Source organism: Arachis ipaensis, chromosome B5 (assembly GCF_059453495.1).
Source record: "Arachis ipaensis isolate K30076 ecotype BB chromosome B5, ASM5945349v1, whole genome shotgun sequence".
Lineage (NCBI taxonomy): Eukaryota > Viridiplantae > Streptophyta > Magnoliopsida > Fabales > Fabaceae > Arachis > Arachis ipaensis.
The window spans coordinates 21252842-21272299 of NC_142440.1; the positions used below are offsets into that span (position 1 = coordinate 21252842).

At 31.4% G+C, this 19458-nt stretch overlaps 1 long non-coding RNA gene across 2 annotated transcripts; it reads left to right on the plus strand.

The window, feature by feature from the left end:
• The first annotated feature begins 1247 nt into the window (after nucleotides 1-1247).
• LOC107643282 (uncharacterized) lies at nucleotides 1248-6751 on the plus strand. Of its 2 annotated transcripts, XR_015883196.1 has the most exons (6): nucleotides 1248-1778; nucleotides 1860-1952; nucleotides 2033-2108; nucleotides 2202-3715; nucleotides 4632-4715; nucleotides 6142-6751. It is a non-coding gene; the product is annotated as an uncharacterized LOC107643282 (long non-coding RNA). The 2 variants fall into 2 exon arrangements; XR_015883197.1 differs by lacking the exon at nucleotides 6142-6751 and having other exon boundaries at nucleotides 1258-1778; nucleotides 3443-3715; nucleotides 4632-4793.
• The last annotated feature ends 12707 nt before the right edge of the window (nucleotides 6752-19458 follow it).

The following is a 19458-nucleotide window of genomic DNA, read 5'->3' on the forward strand; positions in this document are numbered from 1 at the left end:
TGACTCTTATTCTTCTCTTCCTGAGACTTGTATATCTTTGTGTATACTTGAGCTTGCCTTGGTCTCACGTGCAATTCCTAGATATATCTAGCGGTATGATAGATCATTGGTACGCAGCTTGTTGACGCAGAAGGTGAATCAAGATTTAAATTATATAGACCACATTTGATGGACGTAACGAGATAGCAAGTATTTGGTGAAGTTTGCAAGGATAGTCATTTTTCGGAACTCACCAGAGGGTTGTGAGAGAACAAAAAGTTTATAGAGTTGGACGTATTGAAAAGATTGAAGGATCAAGATAAGAGTTCAAAAGGAATGGAAGTTGAGAAACTTTTAATATATGATAAGTGTTGGGGATGACATTAGATATTCGAGTGAACTTGAAACGGAGTGATAAGCGAGTTTGAAAGCAGCGAAGTTTTCGGGTTGTTAAACGAATAAGGATGTGTGACGCCGCCCATAATAACTTAACACGAACCCATCAAGTCTATTTTGAAAATTTTGGCACCTTATCATACCTTCTTCACTTATTTTATAACAAGTTGAAACTATTTTTATATATCTCAGGACGAAAATTTTTATAAGGTGGATAGAATGTAAGACCTAGAATTTTTGAAAAAATCTTATTACGAGCTAATTTCAATTTATTTATTCATTAAAGACTTTAATTTCAAAAATTATTTTATTAAAGATAATTAAAGTAAGTTTTGATAAATTGAGTTTAAAATAAATTAAGGATTTTATCTTATTTTATAATTATTGATCATTTTCCTATTTACAATTTAAAGTTTTAGAAATTCAAAAATAATGAGGTTTTGACTATTTAAATTAAAAGTTTTATCTAATTTTATAATTATTGAATAATTGAATAATTTTCTATATTTAAATTATAAAGTTTAGTAGTTGTGAAATAATAAAAATTTTATATGATTTATTTAAATAACTAAAATTTTTGAATTTAATACTTTAAGTTTTATAAATAAAAAAAATTAATTATATTATCTTATATTTTAAATTAGAATACTTGATTAAAAGCCAATTAGCAAATTGATAATTAAATAATATTTTTAAAATAATTTTAAGGGATAAAATTAGATTTCAAATTAACACTCTATACCTTAATTTGATTAAAATTACCAAACTCCAATTAACCCAAAAATCTCCAAATCAAACCCTAATCCTAAAAATCAAACACACTAACCCTAACTCCTTCTAACTTAGCCATAACCGCCACCCTGTTTCTTCCCAAAACTCAACATACACACAAAATACACACATACACACAGCGGAGATGAAGAGAGAAAAAGAGGGAACAGCAGCGCCGGTAGGGCCTAGTGCCGCTGTCGCCGCCGTCCATGCCACACGCGAGGAGGAACCGTCGCGCCTTGTGATCATCATCCGAGCTACCACCATCATTGACTGAGGCTGTCTGCGTCGCCGTCGCCTTGAGCCAGCCGTCGTCGAGATAACTGCTGTCACGAGCTTGAGGGGGAGGCCCAAAAGGAGATGCGCATGAGAGAGAGAGTTCGCAGAAGAGAGCGAGCCAGAGGAGAGGAAGAAGCTGACTCATCGCTGTCCTCGTCGTGGGTCACCGCCATAGCGCCCTGCTGCTGCCAGCTCCGTCATGCCTTGTCGCCGTCAAGAACGAGGAACAAAGAGTGAGAGGGAGCCGTGAAGTCGCTGCTGTGTCACCACTAGAGCTCCTCGCTGCAAGTCTCGCCATCGGGAGTTACCGTCGGAGCTGCCGCTGCTCTGTCCTGGCAATCTTCCTAAGTGCGGTAATTTCTCTTTTTTCAGAACCCTCAATATCTAGTGTTCTGTTACAGTTTGTTAAAGAGGTCGAGATGTTGGTACCGTAGGGTTAATTTACTGGGATTGCATGCGGTGAAAGTTGTCGCTGTTGCTGCTGCCAGGTTTGTTCAGAGTTGCTACTGCTTCGTTATGTTGTTACAGTAAGTGTATTCTATTTTGGACCTTCGCAGTTAGTGCTTGATTATAGCTTGTTAAAGAATTTGAGGTATTAATGTCGTAGGAGTGTGTACCGTTGTTGCATGCTGCATTTGTGGCTGCCGGAGTTGCTGCCACAGCATTCTTGGCCGTCCCTCATGGTAAGATCGAATATGTTTTACATCTTTTTGCCGCAATAATTTATTCTAGTTTCGCTTAACCTCAATTTCTGCATTAAATCCAAATTATGTCAGATATGCGTTGTTGCTGCTGTATTTATTGCGGTTGCTTGGAAATCAATGAGGTTGCTGTTGCGAATTAAGAATAAAAGAAAATTGCCGTGTTTAATTTCTGGATTACGGTTAATTGAGGTAGGGGCTAGGATTGTTTTAAAATGAAAATGTTTTGGGCTTTGAATACTTGACAAGTTTAATAGGTTAATGCAAATAGATAAATGTCTATGATGTAAATGATTTTTCTACTGTGATTGAAATGTTGTCTTTGTTGGTGATTGGTTAATTTCATAATTTTTGGTGAAATTGATTGAATATGTTGATTTTGGTCCTTTTTTTTTATTGAAATTGATCATTATTGGTTTTGAATGACGGACTTAGAATGTTGAATTGAAATGCTAATTTTTGTTGTGTTGAAGTTGAATTGAGGGAACCCATGAAGGGTGGTAAACTCCATTTTTTAGGGAAAGTTCTGCCGAAATTTTTCTAAGAATTTGAAGGGTTTTGAAAGTTTTGGTTATTGTTTCGAAAATGAGTTTGGTTTGGTCAATTTATCAAAAGTAATATGTCATGAGTACTTTTTAAGAATTTAAAGTAACTAAAATAATGGATTTGAGGATAAACGCTTTCGGGGTTTCAAAATAGGATTTTTGATTTTTAACTGGTATGGCTTTGAGCCTTATTGAAAAAGTTTTAAAACTTGAAATGGTTTTAAAATTGGTTTATGATTTAACTTATTTAAATTTGAATAACAACAAAAAGAGATTTATTTATTTAATTAAAGATTTAAAAAAGATAAATTACTTTATCAATCCATGGGTTCGGGTTAGAAATTGTAAAATGAGATAGTGTTAAATAGAGCTAAGTTGTGAGTGGAAGAAAAAAGAGATACTTGTGGAACATATAGTTGAGTTGTGATTTACAAGAATTACGAGATAATAGCAAGGTTCTGAAAAATGGACTGGACCGGCCAGTTTGACCGGTTTAATTGCGAACCGGCGATGCAAACGGTCCGGTCCTCCTCCAAAAACCGCTGGTGAGAAATCCGGTCGAAAACTGGTGAATCGGCCAAAAACCGGTGAACTGGCCGAAAACCAGCCGGTTGGGCCGGACTGGTAACCGGCTGGTTCCTCTAAAACGACGCCGTTTTTAATTGTTTAAAAAAAATGAAACCCGACCTGGACCCACTTGTGACCCTAAACCCCCCTTCTTCCCCCATTCATTCATCTCAGTCTCACACTCTCACTAACGGTGAACCCTAGCCCTCTGAAGCATTCCCAGCCCAGTAGCCGTCCATCGTCGCCGGGATTCTCAGGTCGTTAGCACCACCGCCGTCGCCTGGTCTCTTCCCCATTCATTCATCTCAGTCTCACTCCACTCGTGAACGGTGTACCTAGCCGTCTGAAGCATTCCCAGCCCAGTAGCCCTCCATCGTCGCCGCGGTCCTCAGGTCGTCAGTGCCACCGCCGTCGCCTGGTCCTCAGCACCGCACCGCCGCTTCTTCCTCTTCGTCTTCGCTGGCATCTCGAACCCAGGTGAGTGACTCCACGTCTTCATCTTCTCTGAACTTCTTCTTCAATTTTTGTTCCATAATTCTTCAATTCATCTTGGGTGTTGGGTCTGCGTTCTTCGTTCTTCTTAGAATGTATGGTTCTGATTCTAGAACACCTAATATTACTGCTTTAGTGTTTTGCTGCTTTGTAATTGTTAATTTGTTACTCTGTTTTAGTCCAGAACACCTAATATGCTGGAAACTTACTCTGTTTTAGTCCAGAACACTTAATTTGTTACTCCGTTTTAGTGTTCATTGTGTTTTGTTAATGCTGGAAAGTGGGAACTTACTCTGTTTTGCAATATTGTTGAATGTTGTAGGCAAAATTGCTGTAGGCAAAATTGCTGATATGGTCTTGTGTTGTGGTTAAGAACATGCTGTTAATTTTCATTGTGTTTGGCTCCTGCTTTAGGTTAAGAACATGGTTAATCATTGTGTTGTGGACTTGTGGCTGCTATTTTTAATTGCTGATGGCTCCTAACATGGTTAATCATTATTGAGTCTGTCCTGTATTTGCCGATGGTTTGAAGTTTTATTCTGAATGTTTGAAAGTTGGTTCTGGATCTGTTGCTGTTGCTGATGGTCCTTGAAGTTTGGTTTTGAATGTTTTGTTACTCTGTTATGCTGCTGTTGCCATTTTTTAATTTTTAAGTATGATGTTTCTGAATTTTTGTTAAAATAGTTATTAACTTCAGGGTTTAGAGTGATTATTTGTTGCTGTATTTAACTTTTGTTGCTGCTTCTTTTTTCTTTCTGACTCTGTTAAGTTCTGTTAAGTTGCTACATTCAAACTTGTGCATTGGCTTGTTCATCTTCACTTGAAATAACAAAAAGCTTCTCATTTGATGATCTATTAACTACCTCATTTTCTGGTACCATTCCTTTTGTTATGGCTTTAGTTGAAGAAATTGGAGGGGCTGGATGAGGAGACATTGATGCCTCAGAAGACACCACCACCATCAACATATCCTTGTTACTTGAAGGTTTTTCTTAGCACAATAGTTGAAATCACAATCATAATTACATAATATGTTTAAATAATTATCCCCAAAAAAAAGAAACTCACAAGAACATCTTGAGGTTTTGATGATTGATAAATCTTTATGTTGACATTTAATATTTGGTATTTTTTTATACTATTTAACTTGAATTTGTATATTAATAAGATTATATGAATTTGATTGATGAATTTAATGTAGTTTTTTAAATTTGAAAACTATTTTAATATTTATATTATACTATAATTATATTTTAGGATGTTTATTTATAATTTATTTATTATTTTATTTTAAAACGGTTTTTCCGGTTGAACCACCGGTTAGACCGGTTGGACCAGTGAACTAGACACCAGTGAACCAGTAGCTAGAGCAGTTTGATGACCGGTCCGATTTTTCGAACCTTGGATAATAGTGGAACTTTGGGATTATTAAACTGAAATTAAGGAATAGGAAAGTTTGGTTTGTCAATCTATAAAGTGATTAATTAGAGAAATGTGATTCGATGAGATTGAATGGATTATGCCGTGTTTGACCTAGATTGTTGTTGGCTATAAATGATTATGTTCTAATTGAGTTTGTATACAAGCTTGACCTCAAGTATAGGGTGTCGTATTAGAGACCTCATACCCACAAGCCGAATGTAATGGTCCAAGTCCAATCCGGTGCATGTTAAAGTGTGCGGAGTAGAGTTCTGGTATTGAATTATTGATGAGTATGATGAGAATTTTGATTTAAGTTGAGACATGTGCGAGGGATTATGATTGATGATGATTACGTTATTGATGAACCAATTAGTAATGATTAAGAATGTGGTGTTGGTTCCGATTGATTATATTTACGTGGAATAATGATTGTGGTTGATGAGGATTATGATATGACAAGTGGCGATTATGATTATGTTAAATGATAAATTTTATGATGAGATTGACGATGACAGAGTACGGCTGAATTGGCAAGGTCTGTGTGTTATCCAGCTTACATAATGAATTAAATTTGATTAAGATATACCTATCTGGGTAGATACAGTGATGTTATTCCACTTTCTCCAGTTATGGTTTGAGATTCTGGGTAGATGCAATGATAGTGGTTTTGTCCCGCTTGCACCCAATTTGTATTTGATCTTCTTGGATAGATGCAAGGATGGTGGTTTTATCCTGCTTGCTCCCAAATGTTGATCCTCCGTCGCAAGATGTGGCCGGTGATGCACCACTATTTCATGGAGCATTCTATGCTGAATTTAGGAGATTTTATCACCCTTTTCCCACATTTATCCAGTAAAATGGCATGGTTTTATGTATTTCTCCTAATTTGTTCTTAAAAGTGAAAACATGCTTTTTAAGCCCTTAATTGGTTAATTTAAATTCACCTTTGATTCTACTAGAAGCCTTGATGTGTGTGTTAGTGATTTCAGGTTGAAAAGGGCCAGGAATTGATCAAAGGAATGAAGAGAAAAGCATGCAAAGTGAAAAAATTATGGGAAATCAAGGATTTGGGATGCATTCATCGACGCGCACGCGCAGCAGATGCGCACGCGTGGAATGTGAAGTCACATGGCGGCGCGTACACGTATATGACGCGTACGCATGGAAAGCAAAAATGTCAAGCGACGCGTACGCGTGACCCACGCGTACGCGTCAACGTTCACACGTGACTTCATTAAAGTGAAAACGCTGGGGGCGATTTCTGGGTTTCCTAGGCCCAAATCCAACTCATTTCAGAGCCTATTACATGCCGAAATCAAGAGGAGTCAAGGGGGGAAGTCATAATTGAATTTTGAAGGAAATGTTTTAGTTAGTTTTCTAGAGAGAGAAGCTCTCTCTTCTCTCTAGAATTAGGATTAGGGTAGATTAGGATTTCTTAGATCTAGGTTAATTTCATGCTTTGATATACTTTTCCTCTTCAATTTCTTGTTCTTCTACCTTTTCTTTCTTAGTTTTGTACTTTAATTCTTGTAATTGTTTACTTTGTTGTTGATGCGCTCTTCTTCTATTTTCTCTTAAATGCAATTTATGTTTCATCTCCTTTATTGTTGAGTTTAATTATTGTTAATTTCCTTACAATTAGTAGTTGAAGATTTATTTTTCTTGCAATTCTATGTTGCTTTGCTTTTGTGCCTTCCAAGTGTTTGATAAAATGCTTGGTTGGATTATAGAGTAGATTTTCCTCCTCTTGGCTTTGGTTGAGTAATTGGAGACTCTTGAGTTATCAAATTCTTTTGTTGATTGATAATTGAAAGTTGCTAGTTGATTTGAATTCCACTAATTCTAGTCTTTCTTTAGGAGTTGATTAGGGCTTGAGGATTCAAGTTGATTTATCCACTTGACTTTCCTTCATAGTTAAAGGTTGACTAAGTGGGAGCAATGGACAATTGATGTCACAATTGAGGAAGATAATAAGGATAGAACTTTTAGTTCTCATTCCTTGCCATGAGCTTTATTAGCTATTAGTTTTATTCTTGCAATTTACTTTTCTTGTTCCTTATTCAAAATTCCAAAATATACATCTCATAACCAATAACAAGAACACTTCCCTGCAATTCTTTTGAGAGACGACCCGAGGTTTAAATACTTTCGTTATTATTTTTAGGGGTTTGTACTTGTGACAAATAATTTTTTGCATGAGAGGATTATTTGTTGGTTTAGAAACTATACTTGCAACGAGATTTCATTTGTGAAATTCTAAACCGTCAAAAATTAGTTCATCAGCCGGACACTTAGACCTTTCTAGATATTATTCCTCCAAGTGAATCCCTCTTGAGAGATGTACGCACACATAGACTATTGATGAGCGGATATTTTATACACTTTTTAGGTCCATTTTCTTAGTGTTTTCAGTACATTTTATCAAGTTTTAGTATGTTTTAGTAAGTTTTAGTGAAAAATTCATATTTTGGATGCTACTTTGAGTTTTTGTGTTTTTCTTATGATTTTAGGTGATTTTTGGGTGAAAATGGCAAGTTTTGGCAAAGTTTGATTCAGAGGCAAAGAAACGATAGCAGATCTTGTCAAATCCTGACCTCCATGCATTCAAACGAGAATTTCTGAAGTTATAGAGGTTTAATTGATGCGTTCTTAACGGCGTTGGAAAGATAACTTTCAGGGCTTTCTAGAAATATATAATAGTCTATACTTTTTTATGGAAATGGCTGCCCAAAATGGGTGTTGAACGCCCAACTTATCCCCTTTCTGGTGTTCAACGCCCCAAAAGGACCAAGGCCAGTGTTGAACACCTAAAACTGGTATTCAATGCCACCAAGGGAGCATCAAGGCAGCGTGGACACCCCCTAGTGGGCGTTCAATGCCCACTCAGCCAAGTTGGATGCCAGCTCAGTCCAAACACTCACCAAGTGGGTCTAGAAGTGGATTTTCGCACCTTTCTGTTTAGTTTATTTCATTTTTGTAATTTTTAATTATTAGATTAGTATATATAGGTGAAGATCACCCATGTTTAGGATCTTCAGCCTCTCAAAACTTATCACACTTTATTTCTGTAAAATATGAGCGGCTAAACCTCCTAGGTTAAGGATAGGAGCTCAGCTCATTCCTATGGATTAATATCATTACTTTTCTACTTTAATATATGTTTGATTTCATTCTATGATGTATTATCGTTCTTCATCTTTATGAATCTAGGGTGGAATGAGAGTATGACCCCTTATTCTACATGAGTTCTTTACGAGTCCTGACCCGGATAGTATTGAGCTACAGCTTGAGAGTACATCACAGGTTCCAACAAGTTATTTGGTCTAATTGGGATATGTGACATGAAATCCCGTTAGTCATGGGTAATTAAAGTCCCTGTGGCATTAAGGCTAGAATCATAGAGCTTCATTCTTCGATCTGGAAGATCCGACCTTGTCTGTGGCGTTTTGAGTAGGATCATCAGAGATTGAATTGCGTGAGCTTTATCCTCGTCCAGATTGACTGACCTGTTCGGGTGTTTGATTTGGATCAGAGGAGATTAATGACCACTACCCCTGTCTTAATCACTTACAGCCTTGCCATTGAATGAATCACTCATTATTAAAGTAATCAGTAAAAAGTATCAATCCAGAAGAACAGGCATCTCCGAGGCCTTAATTGATTTCTTACTATTGTTTTTACGTCAATTCTTAATTGCTTTCTTTATTATTCTATTTTATGCGCCTACAACAACCATTATCTTTTCTGTTCGCTTGATTAAGATTTGCAAGATAATCACAACTTGCTCAATCCAACAATTTTCGTGGGATTGACCCTCACTCACCTGAGGTATTACTTGGATGACCCGGTGCACTTGCCGGTTCAGTTGTGCGAGTTTCACTCTTGCGCACCAACTATCCAGGGTTAGCTACCAAACATGTCGGGCTTGGCTGTATAACCGACAGATGATATCATCGGCCATAGGGCAGACATGCATCATTTGCATTTGTGTGTATTTTTTGGGTGTGCATCTTGTATTTAGTTTGCCTATTTGAATAATTACATCTATCTGATACTTGATCTAATTACTCTATCTGTATTCTCTATTTGTGTATGCTTTGCATTGTTTTGTCTGTGTTTGAAAACTAAGAGATCCCTCATGCTGGTAGTGATGACGCTGAGGGTTGTTCCTGATGTGGTGATGAAGGTTGAGGTAGATTAGACTTGGTATTGTACTAATACTCTAGTTTATGTATTGGTTGGATAGAAATGAGTGATGTAAGTTGGTTGGATAGGAAGTCCTTAGGCACGCCTTTGGTCTTTTCTCTTTTTAAAAGATTTACTTTACGAATTTGTAAACTAAATAAGATCCATTACGACCTTTTCAAAGTAAGATTTCTCATAAAGCTTTTCTAAAGGGTTATTTTAAAAAGAAACTATTTTTATAAGGGAATTCTTTCTATTTGCAAGTATTTCTTTGCTTTAATGATATTCCCTTCCCTACTGAGAAACCAAAAAGATGATATTCTCACCCATTTTTATATCCAACATTTCAGTGATAGGTTCAGGAAGCTTTGGCGCAAAGTCGCGACTGAACTATAGGGCTATATGTATTTGTATTTTTTGTTTTTGGTTTAGTTGAGATTTTTTTCCTCGCCTTTTTGTCATTTTGAGTTTTAGAGGGACAGGACTTGCATTTTAGAAATTTTGAATAAGTCTATGTATTTAGTACTATGTGAATATATTTATGTGATTAAGTGGTTTAAAGTACAGACTTTTTATTTCCATAATTAAAAATACGGTTGTATTTTCACAAAGGCTCAATACTAAATAAAAATAGTATCAAAGTAAAGGAGTAGAGGTAGATAATGTCTGGACTTTTAGTGCGATCATGAGGTAGTAAAAGTTAGGTTGTTACAATATGGGCGCTGGGCGCCAATCCTTAGAGCTAGACTCCAGATTTGGGTGCCTAGCTTGGAGTTTAGGCGCTGGGCTTGGCCTCTTGAAGATGGCACCACCAAACTTTGTGTTTTCTTCTGAATTTTATCCTGATTTGCTTAATTATATCTTGAAAAGACATTCATTCTAACACAACTCTAAGAATATAATTAATCATGAAAACTTCACTAAAAATATAAGAGCTTTAATTTAAATCGAAGAAAACTAATAAAAAAGAAACCTAAAAAGTACTAAAGATGCCTAGGCATCACACACAATCTTCCTAACATCTCCTAAAGATCTTGTAATGTTAGTCCTAGACATTGAACTCCAGTTTCTCTCTTGAAATAATCAAATACCTCACATTGCCTAAAAGTAGGTTACTTCCTTACTTTTTTTTATTATGATTTCAGTAACTCACTTTCTAGTTGCACACCTATTTTTTGTCTTTTTCTCACAAGTATAGTCATATCATTAAATGTCTTAATCTGCCAGCATGCATGTTTCTTGTTATAAGAACAATAGACTAACTAATGACACTCTTTGTTTTTACAAATAACTCTAGTTCTAGTAGTGTCATTCTTTGAATACCTTACTTCCCTTTTTTCTTATAGAGTATAGTTTGTAATAACCCTCTTGAAGATTTCCTAGTTGTAAATTTTATCCCTAGTTCCAACCTAACATGACATGATCGAACTTGGCAGTATCATTAAAGATTGGATTCACAACTGGGTTTGTCTCATCATCAGAATTTGGTAGAGTGCTCAACTCATCTGACTTCCAAGAGCCACTCAAAAATGAACATGTAAATGAATAATTTAATAAAATGCAATATATTATAAATATATAAGTCCAAACAAATATATTTAGCAAAACGTAGATTACACCAAACTAAATAAATTACTAAAACTCTGCTTATGAGATTCATATCCTCCATCCTTATCAAAGTTCGAGTTATCAGTTGGGAGGATTAAGTCTTCTTCATGCACAATTAGTTCTTTTTTCTTGTATGAAGTATTGACATTTTGCTTTTACCTTTTTTTAGATGTCTTTGTCTTAGATTCAGCGCTGGATTCTAAAAATCCAGGTGGCATGTGTATTTTGTAAAGAATATCTTCTGCAGATTCATATGAATCAGATAATTCACCATCAGCCCCAATGATTAGCTTTCAAGGTGCCTTCTTGCCATGAGATCCTGTCACAGATTTTCTAGGTGACTTTATTGAAGTGTTAAACTTAAAGCTACCAAACATTTTTGTTGTTTTGGTGGTGCAATTTCTCTGAACAGTTTGTGTTAGGTTTTTTTCTGAGTTGAAAGAGTGGGTGTAGTCGGACTTGGTTGAGACAATGGCTTGGTGGTGATAAAAAAATTTTGGGAGCAATGGAATTTGGCTGTGCTAAGGGAATGCTGATAGCGGGCTTTGGTGGGGGCTTCAGTATGGCCTTTGGTGTGGACTATGGTGTGGGTCCAGATGAGTTAGTATTCAATTGTACAATTGGCTCACTAGGTGGTGTTGGAGTCTCTTGCTCAATAAGGTCACACAATTGACTTCGAATTATGTTCATTTTCTTAACACAATTGTGTTGCTCTAAGCCTGAGACATTGCTATTCTTGTCACCTCCTCCACCAACACATTCATCATCGTCAAACAATTTTATATAATATATAAACTCAGGGACAGAGGGACCATGTTCAAAATAGATATGGATGATATTAGTATATTACCATTTTGGTGGCAGAGGCTAACCATGCCCGTTAGATCATGGTCCAGTTTCAACCTCCTAAAACTGTACTCTAAATTTTCTTTAGGGTCCAAGTAACAGCAAGCATCAACTTATCATAACCTAACTCCTTGTATTAACCAATTATGACAAAAATATCCAAGTAATCTGCATCAATTCTAAGCCATTCATCGGTGCGGCTTGATGTGTATGTACACAATTTTGCCATAAAAAAAGCTTGGGTCTCGAACCTCCCTCCATAGTGAAAAATGAGTCTCAGCCAATCACTCATTTGAAAAAAACACAATAAAATATAGCAGAGTTCATCATTCCATTTTTCAGAAAATGTTAAACAATCACTTATTAAAAATATACATATTTACAGCCATACTAACAAATCGTTAACTACACTAACACATGCATTTAACTTTGCAAACCAAAATATCACCACAAAAAATTAGTACAATGGTAAAAAAATCCTAAACCCTGGAGCACAACTATGAAAAAAATGAATGATAGAAAATATTTAGAAAAGTTAAATGCAAGCATCATAATCACAATCTACTAGGATGATCACCCAACTAATACCAACACAGTACAAAAAAAAACCTAAACCCTTACCACTCACCGTGACAAAATGTTTGAGTCTAATAATGTTGATAGATATGAAGAGTTTTGCTAATCAAATGAGGGGACAGTGGACGAACTCTGGCGAGCCACGACAACGCTGACTTGCGGAAGACAAAGAGGCGATGAAGGTGACGATAATGTCTTTGGAATCATTTTTAGTGGGAAAGTAACTTTTGTTAATGGGGGAGACTATTTAGGAGTTTTTTAATTGGGAAAGACATATTATAGGGTGCAAACGGCGTCGTTTTGCACTAATTGGAGGTCTACCACTAAATGATGTCGTTTAGTTAAATATCAACTTGGCACTTAATTATACATATCAACAACGTTAAAATGTCTGGTGATTTTTGGACTAACGAAAATTCATATTTTTAAGAGTGGGAGAATACATTCAATCATTTTAAAAGTGAGGAACTTATTTGATGCGAGTTGGAAATTTCAAGAATCATTTTGGACTCTCTTACACACTTAAATTAACGTAATTAGGTAGTCAAGATGATTCAGGTCCACCACTCAAAAACCAATACCAAACTAATTAAAGTTAGATTTAATCGTATCTGACTCAATTGTACTCGATTATTACATAACCATTATAATTGGTTGGTAATAAGATTATCTATATTTGTGAATAACCTTAATCTAGAATTAGATACTTTTTCATTCAACTTTTTGAAAAAAATTAAAATATTTTTATTGTCTAATTTGTTTTAATCTTTTTATATTTTATATTTTAAATAAATAACATCAATATATTATCCTACGACAGGTAGTATTTTGGCGCCAAAAATACTGACGTGACATATTCTGATATCAATATGCTTGCCTCTCTCTTTTAATCTTATTTTAGGAAAATAATTTTTTTATAATTATATGAAATCAGCATTTAATAAATAATTATACTAATTATTAATCATTCTATTATACTAATTATTAGTCATTCTAATTATCAGTTACTATAATATAATTTTTAATCAAATATAATTAGACATAAATATGATCGAAATTATTAATAGCTTTGTTAATATTCATTCTAATGCACATGTGTAACATATAGTATCAAATTGATACTGATATCAATAATTAGTTTCTATAATTAATTTTATGCTAATAAAAGTTATATACAATATTTTTTTGTGGTTTATGAGTCTAGGTTTAAGAGCCAAAATATTTTGTTTAATTTTTTAATTTGTTATTCTTTATTTACTACTTCGTAGAATAAGAATGTATACTTTGTTTTTCATCGAAATTAATCCTTTTAAGGTACAAGCTACAATTTCTATTGATATTTTTTCTATGTGGCCATTCTATTATTATTCTTTTGATAATTTGATAATTAATTTCTATAAGTAATTTTATGTTACTAAAGGTTATATGTAGTGTTTCTTTTGTGGTTTATAAGTCTAGGTTTAAGAGCCAAAATATTTTGTTTAATTTTTTAATTTGTTATTCTTTCTTGACTATTTTGTAAAATAAGAATGTATTCTTCGCTTTTCATCGAAGTTGATCCTTTTAAAGTACAAGTTACAATTTTTTATGATTTTTTTTATGTGGCCATTCTATTATTATTCTTTTGATAATTTGATAGTTGTTCTTATTGAAAATTATTCTTTTCGTCTAACGTTATAGCGTGATTGTCCTTTGCTGTAATCGTTTACTACAATGCATCACATCCATCAAATACCACCTCGAGTTGTATTCACTGATCGGGGTTCTAATTACATATATGTAAGAATTCAACAAAGGGATAGTGAACTCTATTTTATTGAAGAATAATTGGATCTACTCATATATTATGACCAACCTAATAGAATATGGGTAAAGTTAGTTTTTTTTTAAGAGAAGCTTGATTTTTTATTAAGTAATTTCATCTAAGGAGTTTTAAAGGTCAAGTTCAAATTCCATTCCCTCCATGCTTCCTACTTCTACCGAAAAATCTTTGAAGTAAAGCATATAATGAGATTAAATTTCTTCAATTTAGATTCACTTTTACTAGAATTGTGTCAAACTTGAAGATAGAAATTCAAATATTGGTACTGTATTTAAATTTTATTCTTTCAAATCTTTTGTAATAAAAATAATTTTATAACATATTTTTTTCAGTAACTACTGGCCTTTTGGTGCGTCAATGCAATGCTACTAATGGGAATAAAGATCAATTTAGTTTCTTGGTGTGCCTATTCTATATTTTGCCGTATTACATGAATAGAGGATGATGAAACTTATTTAATAAAAGGATAGTATGAATTTGCACAGATTCTAAATGTTCAAGCTAGTGACATTATTTCAGTTGGTTGTCGTTACGAGACTGACTCTAATCTATATGTGTCTATGGTCTAGAATAGTTTAAATATTATTTAAATAATTTGGTTCTAATATTAGCATTTGATTATATTAGTTTTAGAGAAATTTAAATTGTTGTCTCAATTTATATATTATGACAATTATTTTTAGATATGTTAAATTTCTTTTGTTTTTGGTTTATAGATTTATTTTTATTTTTATTCTTATTTACTTTAAGTATAACTAAGAAAAAATAAAATAGTTGAGTTAAAAAATCTGATAATCATTATTATTATTATATTATTCTATAACGGATAGCATTATGACGCCAAAAATGCTGACGTAACGCGATCTGATGCCAGTATGCATATCTTTTTCTTCTCAACTTATTTTAGAAAAGTATATTTCTTGTAATTATATGAAAATTAGCATTTAATGAATAATTATACTAATTATCAATCATTTTTAATCTCAATCATGCATCATTTATATAATATTTATATTAATAGCACATCTCTTTTCTTAACTTATTTTAAGAAAGTACCTTTTTTTATAATTATATAAAAATAAGTATTTAATAAATAATTATACTAAATGTCAATCATTTTTACTGTCAATCATTATTCTAATTGTCAATAATTATAATATAATTGTCAATCATATATAATTAGCATTTATATAATATATTTATGTTATTAGCACCTCTCTCTTCTCAATTTATTTTAGGAACGTATCTTCTTTATAATTATATAAAAATTAATATTTAATAAAAATTATACTAATTATCAATCATTCTAATTGTCAATAATTAAAATATAATTGTCAATCATACATAATTATCATTTATATGGTATTTATGTTAATAGCATCTCTTTCTTTTCAACTTATTTTTGGAAAGTATATTCTTTATAATTATATAAAAATTAGCATTTAATGAATAGTTATACTAATTATCAATTATTTTAGTTATCAATCATACATAATTAACATTTATATGATATTTACATTAATAGCTTTGTTATACACATGTGTATTAATAACAGATAAATTGATATTGATATCAATTTCAATAATTAATTTTTTACGACTAAACGTTATATATAGTACCACATATAAGGTTCATGAGTCTAAGTTTTAGAGACAAAGTATTTTGTTTAATTTTTAATTTGTTATTCTTCTTTCACTACTTCATAGAATAAGAATATATTCTTCGTTTTTTATTGAAATTAAATTACCTTTTAAGGTACAAGTTATAATATTTTATAATATTTTATTGATGTACTCATTTTATTATTCTTTTGCTAATTTGATTATTCTTCTTACTCGAGCTTATCTTTTTCATCTAACTTTACAGTATGATTTTTTTGCCGCAATCGTTTACAATACACTACATCCATCAAATACCATCTTGTGTTGTATTCACTGATCTGAGTTCTAATTACATGGATATAAGAATTTAAAAAAGGGGCAATGGACTCTATTTTACTGAAGGATGGTTGAATTTACTCATATATTATGATCAATCGAATGGAATGTGGATAAAATTAGTTTTCTTAAAAAAAGTTCGATTTTTTTATTGAGCAATTGCTTACAAGAAATTTTAATTTATAGGTCAAGTTCAAATTTCGTCCCCTCCATACTTTCTACGTCTGTTAGAAAATATTTGAAATGAAACATATAATGAGATTGAGTTTTTTTAATTTAGGTTCAATTTTTAAAGAGTTATGTCAGCCTTGAAATGCAATTTTAAAGATTAGTACTGTGTTTAAAAGTTCTTTTTTAAAATTTTTCATAATCAAAATATTTTTATAACATATTGTGATTTTTTTTCAGAAACTACCATAGTCCTGGTGCGTCAAAGCAATGCTATTAATGGGGATAAAGATCAATTTAGTTTTTTGGCGTGTGGCTATTTTATATTTTGTTGCAGTACATAAATAGCAAATGATGAAACTTATTTAACAAGAGGATAGTCTGAATTTGCACAAATTCTAAAGGTTTAAGATATGATTTTTTTCAATAATAAAATAAAAAAATTATTATTTCCCCAAACATGATTTTTGGACTTTAATTCTCCAAATACGATTTTTTGTTGGGCAAGTTCGCCAGTCCCCGGCGAACTCTATACAAATTGGCAAGTTCACCTTACTCTCGTCTCGACGTACTCTATAAATTTATAGAGTTCGCCTTATCCCGAACTAACTCTACTCAAGTTTTTTTGATGGAAAAGCATGAGGAGCCAATGGAATATTTATACAATGTGAACAATGGAAGTTTAGAGAGTATTAGAGATATAATACTAAAGCTTTTGGGATGAGTGGTATCATGCATGGTATGAGAGTGCTAAATCCGAAAGGTCAAGAGTTCGAGTCTTGGTGAATCACCAAAATTAGTTTAAGCTTTTCGGAAGATGTTTATTATCGCTAGTACTCGGATGGTATGGTTATTCTAGATAGCATGGAAGATGTTCATTTTGTAACTCAATAGCCCATTGTACACATTGTACAAATAGTTTGTAACTCAATAGCCCATTGTACACATTGTACAAATAGTCCATTGTCTCCCTAGCGGGATCCTTTTTTGAAATACGCACCTTTAATCTATATTATTGTCTAAAAAATAGTATATAGATCTACAAACGGTATATAGGAGTACACAAAAATACACAAACAACAAGCATAGCTTCTTCAAGGATTTTTTTAAATTATAAATTAAAAAAAATAAGCCATATTTAACAATGGCAACCATTGTTATCGTCTCTAAAAATACATAGGTACACCGAAATAAACCTTATTTAACAAGAATTTTTTTAATTATAAATTAAAAAAATAACTATTTCCCAAAAATAATCCACTTCAAATATATCAGATTGAAAAGTTAACCATGGTAACCATTATTCATCGTTTCCAGAGTACATAAGTGTACACAAAAGTACACAGGAATAATTAAAAAAATAGCTAAAGTACACATATTGGGAAATAGTTATTTTTTTAATTTATAATTAAAAAATTATTGTTAAATATGGCTTATTCCGGTGTACTTATATATTTTTAGAGACGATAACAGCGATTATCATTGTTAAATATGGTTTATTTTTTTAATTTATAATTAAAAAAATCCTTGAAGAAGCCATGCTTGTTGTCCGTGTATTCTTGTGTACTACTATATATTGTTTGTAGATCAATATACTATTTTCTAGACGATGATATGGATTAAAGTGCGTGTTTCAAAAAAACTTGAGTGGAGTTCGCCGAGGTAAGGTGAATTTATAGAGTTGGACGAACTTGCCAATTTTTATAGAGTTCGCTGGACACTTAAATGCCAAAAAAAAAAAAAAAAATCGCATTTGGGGAATAAAGGTACAAAAATCTTCCTCGGGGAAATAATATTTTTTTATTTTATTATAGAAAAAAATCCATTTAAGATATGACATTATTTTAATTGGATGTGGTTTCAAGAATGGCTATCATCTATTAGTGTCTAAGGTCTAAAATAGCTAATATATTATTTAAATAGTTTAGCTTTAATATTAGTATTTGATTAAATTAGTTTTAGAAAATTTTAAATGTTACATAAATTTATATGGGTATGTTTAAAATTAGCTTAACAATTATGTGTTTATTAAATGAGCCACACTTATATAGACCATTAGATTTTATTAGATGAAAATTAAAAGGCTAATATAAAAGAAGAACATTGATAGACTCTAATAAATACAAAATATCCTAATACATAAATAAATACTTTAATACACAATACTTTAAATAGCAACAGAATCTTTTATTCTTAAATAATTAAATATAAAATATATAAATACAAAATATATGAGTATTTTTTATTTATTAAAATTAATTATTATACAAAATTTTTTTATAATATTAAAAAATTATATTAAAATAATATTTTAAACCGTAACATAAAAATATAAAATAATTAAAATTTTATTTTATATTACTTGACAAATAATTAGATTATTATATTCAAAATTTATTAACTAACTACTTTTATAAAAATATTATTATATAATATAATTTTTCATAAAAATATTTTAAAAATATAATTTATTTAAAATATTATATATAATATATAAAAATATTAACTTTTTTTCAATATTTTAAAAAAAATAGTATAAATAATATAATTTTAAATACATACCTAAATAAAAAGGTTAATATTTTCATGTATTATATATAATTTTTTAAATAAATTTTACTTTTACAAATATTTTGATAAAAAATTTTATTATATAATAATATGTTTAACAAAATAATTAGTTAATAAATTTTAAATATAATAATTTAATTATTTTCAAGTAAAACGTTAATTATTTTATATTTTTATGTTGTAGTTTAAAATATTATTTTAATATAATTTTTTAATATTATAAAAAAATTTTACATAATAATTAATCTTAATGAATAAAAAAATTTATATTGTTTTGTATTTATTTATTTTATATTTTTTAGATCAAAAAATTTATATTTTTATATAGTAAAGTATGTGATAATATTTTTATTTTATATATATATATATATATATATATATTAATTTTTTTATATATTAAATAATTATAATCGTATAATAATATTGAAATAAGAAAACATATTAAATCTGTTACAGTAAAATAATTTAAAATATTATTTTAATATAATTTTTTAATATTATACAAAAATGTGCATAATAATTAATTTTAATAAATAAAAAATACTCATATATTTTGTATTTATATATTTTATATTTAATTATTTAAAAATAAA